The sequence below is a fragment of the Charadrius vociferus genome, unplaced genomic scaffold, assembly GCF_000708025.1.
Source record: "Charadrius vociferus isolate BGI_N301 unplaced genomic scaffold, ASM70802v2 scaffold828, whole genome shotgun sequence".
NCBI lineage: Eukaryota > Metazoa > Chordata > Aves > Charadriiformes > Charadriidae > Charadrius > Charadrius vociferus.
In genome coordinates, this window is record NW_009649708.1 from 256252 (window position 1) to 257798 (window position 1547).

Consider the following 1547-nt stretch of genomic DNA (forward strand, 5'->3'; position numbering starts at 1 on the left):
CCGGCCCGGGGGCGGGCCCAGGGGGGGAAGGGGGTGGCCAAGACGATCTCAGCCACCCTGTGGGACCCCACGCAAGAGGTCACAGCACGTCGGAGGGAGATCCGGGGGCTGCGGATGGAGCTGCTGGCTGCGGCGGGCTTCCCCGAGCAGAAGGTGGCCATGGCCCGGCTGCGGAGAGCCTTGCAGGAGCTGCAGGTGGGGAAACATCCCTGGCGACCAGATGGGACCAGGATGGCACCAATTCCCCTGATCAGATGAGGTCTGGGCTCCATCCCTGTGTCAAGACCCTTGTGCAGCGCTGAGGGCAGGGGCTGGGGGCTGTCTGCTTGGGGCCTGAGACAGTGGCAGGGTGGGATGTGTCTCTGGAGCTATGCCATGCCTGGAGGTCTTTAGCACCCCCAGCAAGGACTCCCAGCCCCTTTTTGCAGGTGCTGAAGAGTCAAAGGTGGGAGAAGAAGCAGGCAGCAGCCGAGGAGCTTGGGACAAGCCAGATGCATCAGCCCAGTGCCAAGGTGGGCACAGGTCAGGCCACAGTGCCCTCACCCAGGGACAACCCAGTGGCAGGAGAAGCCCTGAATCCTACTCCCTGTGATGTCCCCATATCATCTCCTCCTGTTCCCATAGGACCAGGTCTCCGCAGGGAATGCAGTGCTGGGCCAGCAGCCCAGAACCCAAATGCCCCCAACCGATGCCAGTTTGGAGCCAGCAGGTCTGGAGCGTGGGGACAGGCATGCGTCCCACACCTGGGTGGCCGATATGTGGGCACGGAGTATCGCTTTACATGGTGGGGAATGGCTTTGATGGGGCTGGAAGAGACCTCGGTGCATCGTTTAAACTGCTTTCTTCAGCCCCACCATATCACCCTTATTCTCCTTCCCTCTCCCCACGCAGGAGCGGGTGCCAGTGAGAGCAGCCAGGGAGGGGACAGCCAAACCCCGGTGAGCACAGTGCAGGGCTCGCTGGAGGAGCCCTCACCGAGGGAAGCGCCACAGCCGTGGCCACTGACCACGGATGACACGGTGAGTGGGAGCCCACCGGGTCCCTGGGCGCTGCTCCTGGCTATGGGCAGCGCCGAGGGCCTGCAGTTCCCCTGCACTGGCAGCACTGGCAGTCCGAGCCGGCTCTGCTCTCTGCCAGGCGGGGAGCTGGTGCCAGCCGTGCCCATCCCTGGAGGCCCAGTACGCCCTGGCCAAGGCGCAGAGGCAGCGGCTGCGGGCTCAGCACTGCCTGCTCCTCCAGCGAGAGCTCGGGGATGGGGCAGCGCCAGGCCAGGAGGTGACCAGGGAGGTGGGTATGGGAAGAGTCCATCCCTGTGGGCTCTGGGCTCTCCTCCTTCCCTGGCTTTGCTCTCCCAGGGCAGGGCAGCCCCAGAGCTGCCCCGTCCTTGTCCCTGTCCCCTGCAGTGGGACACAGCTTGCTGGCAGCAGGAGGTGGCCGTGCTGGGGCTGAGCCTGGAGGCAGCACAGAGGGAGCGGGAGGCGGCCGAGTGGGACCTCGAGGCCCTGCTGCAGAGCCACCGGCCGGGGAGGCAGGGCAGCCGTGAACCA